At 37.6% G+C, this 4,554-nt stretch overlaps 1 non-coding gene across 1 annotated transcript; it reads left to right on the forward strand.

Annotated features, from left to right (window-relative positions):
- The first annotated feature begins 862 nt into the window (after positions 1-862).
- LOC141519831 (U6 spliceosomal RNA) lies at positions 863-969 on the forward strand. Its single transcript, XR_012477462.1, has one exon. It is a non-coding gene; the product is annotated as a U6 spliceosomal RNA (small nuclear RNA).
- Positions 970-4,554: the final 3,585 nt, after the last annotated feature.

The following is a 4,554-nucleotide window of genomic DNA, read 5'->3' on the forward strand; positions in this document are numbered from 1 at the left end:
AGAGATTAAAACCAAGGTTAGTTAGGATTGAGAATGAGTAGTAATTAGAGAAACAATACAAGTCTGTTCTGTTCCCAAGAGATAATATTTATTTTAATTTTGTTCCAAATTGATTTCCTCTCAAATGATGTACATTTGTTGATTATTTGGTATTCGTTTAAATATTTTTTACAGATATTTTTGTTTTAAAGGATTTTTAAAAGGCACAATCATAGGTTACTGTTATAGATTACTGAATAGATTAATGATCTTTATAGGAAATTACTTAAGGTGCCATTGTCTGCCTGGTGAAAATGGAAGAAGAAGAAAGAAGAAGAAGAAAGAAGAAGACAAAGAAGAAAGAAGAAGAAGATGACAAAGAAGAAAGATGAAGAAGAAGAAGAAGAAGAAGAAGAAGAAGAAGAAGAAGAAGAAGAAGAAGAAGAAGAAGAAGAAAGAGAGCCAGGAGAGAGAGAGAGAGAGATAAAATTTTCAATTAACAGAAGGGGAAACTGAGGCTCAGCACAGGAAAATGATTTGTCCAAGCATGCAAAGAGAGCTAATGGCAGACCCAGGAAGTTTGTAAATGAACAGTTGGAAGGTTGAGGCAGTCAAGGTCTCTATTCTCCCTGGGAGAAATGGAGAAAGTCAGACCCCAGAGATATAAGCTTCACCCCAGGGGCAATATAGTAATTGGGAAAGAACTTTAGGTCTTCCACCCTTATGAGTTAGAAATAAGGTGGAGCCAAGGAGTGTGAGAATTACAGCAAAGTGTTCCTCATCTGGAAAATAGGGAATCATATCCTTCCACAAGAGTTGTAGAAAAGGGAGGGGCTGTTATAATTTCCTAGGACATTTTTGTTTATGTAAGAAAAGCTAGGTCGTGCTCGCTTAGGCAGCACATTTACTAAAATTGGAACGATACAGAGAAGATTAGTATGACCCCTGTGCAAGGATGACACGCAAATTCATGAAGGTCTTATGGCCCATTGAAATGGGAAAACCAAGGTTATGGATAAAGAAATATAGGAAGGCCATATGTTTTGCTTTTTCTTCTGTTTTCTGAGGGAAGGGTTGATAAGCTTTGTAGGACCCTCCCCCTTCCCTCTCTTCTGGGGTCACAGACTCTCCTATCTATAATGAAATTTCAGGCCAAGGGGAACAGAGGGGCTAGCAGTTTAAGCTGTGCAGCTGGAAGGCTCCTGGGTGACATTTTTATAAGATGAAAACATTGCTGGTTCCCAGTTTTCCAACTCAAGACAGCATGATTGACTCTCCAGAAGGAGTGTGTCGTGATCCCCAAAGACATCCCTGGGGGCCCATGAGTCAGACATGTTCTTGGAGATCTTCATGGAATTCATGGGCATAAAATGGGCCAGATTCAGACTATGAGCAACTGGAGGGATGGTCTATCATATGTGTGTGTGTGTGCACGCGCATGCACGCAGGGTACATAGATATAATATATTTATATTATACATATATTTATTTATAAGCTTATGTGTGTGCACAGGTCATTCATATGCAGAGTAAAGTGACTGGAACCATGAGAATGATTTACACAGTAACAACCCTAAAGACAAACAACTTTGAAAGACTTCAAAATTCTAATCAGTGTCCTGCCCAACTGCATTCTAGAGGACCAATGGTGAACCATGCTCCCTAACTCCTACTAGAGAGAGGAGGCATGCAAGAGGTAGACTGGGCCCTTAACCAATATGGGAATAGTTTAGTTTGATTATGCATATTTATTACAAGGGTATTTACCTTGCCCCCCCCCCCAATTGCAGAGGGTGAGGGAGAAGTGAGAGGGATAGAAAAAAAGACATTTGTGTATTAAAAAAAAATTAACTCTCCTCAACCTTCAAGAAAGTTGCCTTACCCCCCCTAGCCTTCTTGTTAACCAATCAGTGAAAAGAGAGATCGCTTTCCTCATTGTTTCAATGAAACATATTTTTTTATCTGTTCTTTATAGCTATTATGACAGCAGCCCTCCCTCCTTGCAAGGGATTGGAAATGCTCACTCTCCCCACCATCCAAATACAAATTCACCTTTCCATGTGCTCAAAGCTGACCATAAACAATTAAAAAAGCTGCTTTTGTTTCTATAGGGCTTTAAAGTTTATAGAATACTTTTCTCACAATAAGCTTATGAGAAAGGGAATTAACATCATCTCTACTTGATGAATGAGAAAACTGAGACCCTGGGAGGGAAAGTGACCCATCCATGATGACACAAGTAACTATTAAAAGCCAACAACTCATGTACCTGGCTCAAGGTGTTACATTTATTTGGCCCACTAGTTAAGACACTTAATTTCTCTCTGCCTCAGTTTCCTTAGCTGTAAAAATGGGATAATAATAACCTTGAAAGGTTGGTGTGAAAATCAAGTAAGATAATATTTTATGAAGCACTTAGCACAATTCCTATGTCCTATAAGATTAATTCTCTTCTTTCCCTTTCTTCACTTTGTTACTGTTCAGTTGAATCTGACTTTTCATGTCCCTATTTGGGATTTTCTTGGCAAACATAATGAAGTAATTTGCCATTTCCTTCTCCAGTTCATTTTATAGATGAGGAAACTCATCTATACAGGGTTAAGTGACTAACCCAGGGTCGCACAGTTGTCTGAGACTGGACTCCCGATTCTAGGTCTGATGCTCTATTCATTGTGCCACCTAACTGCCCTAAGGTCTGAGATACCACACCTCTATTATCTTATCCCCTTCTAGGTATATTTGGTTTCTCACCTACTCAAAATTGAATTGCCTCCAACGAAATCTTTTTCTTTGATCCAATCTGTCTACTTCCCACATCTTTGTTTTCTTTAGTGTCATCTCTACCTTCTCTATAAGCACTTCATTTCTGGGATTGGAATGTTTGGGTTCAAATATAGTGGTTCCACTCATTTTTGATGGAGAAAATAGTTATGTTGTAACATTTTTTGTACATCTTTTCCATTTTTCTTTTTTTTTCTTTTTTTCGGATTTTTTTTTTTTTGCAAGGCAATGGGGTTAAGTGGCTTGCCCAAGGCCTCACAGCTAGGTAATTATCAAGGGTCTGAGATTGGATTTGAACTCAGGTCCTCCTGACTCTAGGGCCAGTGCTCTATCCACTGCACCACTTAGCTGCCCCCTCCATTTTTCTAATGTTTGTAGTTTCCTTTCCACTTTTAGCTTTGAATGACCTTGGTATAATTTTGCTTAGTTGGATATGTTGCAAAGTTGTGGGGTTTTTTTTTGGCTAATTTTACTCTTCACTATTTCTCTTTGTTTGATGAGATGATAATGCTCATAAATGACCCTCAATCACAGACCCTCAATTACAGACAAATCTATATTCCCACCCTGTTTTGCCTTAGGCAGTTATCTCTCTCTCCAAACCTAATATGAAAATATGGTATTGTAGTGATGGAGATAATGTATCTCTACATCTGCTGGAGTACTATCTCTGTCTCTGTCTTGGATGAAAGCAAATGTCTTGATAACAATTTTTTCCGAAGGTGAAAGGAGCAACAAGGTTATTCTAAACCTAATGCTGACCAACTGCTTGCTATGATAGAAATGATAAGAACCATAAGGGTCAGTGACCCTTCTTTCAAAGAGCTAATGATAAGAGGAGGAAAACCAGGCATAGTCTGACATGCACTCTTGATTTTGGGAAAGCAAACATTTTAAAGCATTCTGAGAAAAAAATTAGTAGAGTTCAATGGCCTAAAATTAGTGGGGCTCAATGGCCTAATATTTTAGAGGAGGACCCAATTCAAGATGGATGAGATTCTGAATATAGGAGTAGAAATTATTATGCTGAGTAGGAAAAGGGGAAATGTGATGCACAGAGAATTCATCAACCATGTCATATGATTATATAGAATATGGAAATAAGTGAAAGCAACAATGAATTAATATATATATGAGGAGCACAATCCTGTAAGAATTTCATCAATTCTTACAATACATCAATTGCATCAATTGAAAGATTTAAGAACTCTAATTAATACTCTGACCAACCACAATTCCAGAAAACTCAATAGGAAACTGCTACCCAACTGTGGACACAGGTAGGGGATGGACTCAAAGTTCAGATTGAGGCATATTGGGGATTTGTTTTACTTGACTATATATGTTTGTAACAAGTTTTGTTTATCTTGATTTCTCAGCAGGGTTCAGAAGATAGGAAGGAAAGAATTCAGAGCTGAAAATAAATTGAATTAAAAAATAACTGATTCAGGAAAGCTAAAACCCAGAATTATAACTGCCTGAGACTGGCAATGAATATGTTCTTTATGTTATGTGGGAGGCAAGAGAAAGACTAAAGAAGGAATAGAAAACCTGTTCTAGACAGATGTAATTGAGATAACAGATGATGGTGAGAAGAATGGAGGTGCAGATGAGCTTGTCAAACTTACAGATGAGAAGTTGGAAAAGAGCTATAATGTTGGATGGTAGGATACAAAAAAAATCTCAATAAGTGTGAACAATGTGTTAAATCAAATGAAATATAAGAGGGACAAACAAAGTTCTTTAGTTTGGTTAAAAAAAATCAACTTCACAAGTACTGATCTGGAGAAATCA

The sequence above is a fragment of the Macrotis lagotis genome, chromosome 3, assembly GCF_037893015.1.
Source record: "Macrotis lagotis isolate mMagLag1 chromosome 3, bilby.v1.9.chrom.fasta, whole genome shotgun sequence".
NCBI lineage: Eukaryota > Metazoa > Chordata > Mammalia > Peramelemorphia > Peramelidae > Macrotis > Macrotis lagotis.